The sequence below is a fragment of the Mus pahari genome, chromosome 8 (assembly GCF_900095145.1).
Source record: "Mus pahari chromosome 8, PAHARI_EIJ_v1.1, whole genome shotgun sequence".
NCBI lineage: Eukaryota > Metazoa > Chordata > Mammalia > Rodentia > Muridae > Mus > Mus pahari.
In genome coordinates, this window is record NC_034597.1 from 28067070 (window position 1) to 28067606 (window position 537).

A 537-nucleotide genomic window follows, 5' to 3' on the forward strand; every position below is an offset into this window, starting at 1 on the left:
AATTGTGCCTCTTGCTTCATTAAAAACATGGAAATGAATCACACAAATGCCCTCCCCTTCTAAGTGCTGTAGCCTTCAAACTGACTTGCAACAGAACTGGCTCCTTCTAGCCAGAACCTTCCTGTTCAAGCCAAAAATGCCCATGTCCGTCCACCCATCCTCTGTGTTTTTCAAGTGCTTCCTCCATCATTTTCACTTCCCATCCTCTGAGAAGTTTTTTCTACCTAGCGCAGTGATGGACTGGATGCCTGGATATATATTCATTTTATAATTAGCTGTAATTCTTTTCTTTTCCATTCCATAAATTGCTTCTCACTTGGCTATGCTCCCTCTGGGAATATTTCTTTCTTCTTCATGTCAGAACTTCTTAAAGTCTAGACTGACACACTGTGCACACTGTAACTCCTATTCATCCTAGAAACGCCCCACAGCCCTCTTCTATTTCTGCCATTCTTTCTTGGTCAGTCCTGCACTTCAACTCCTGTGTCTGGCATGAATGGACTTTCTCAATAACCACAGCTCTTCAGCCCCTTCAGC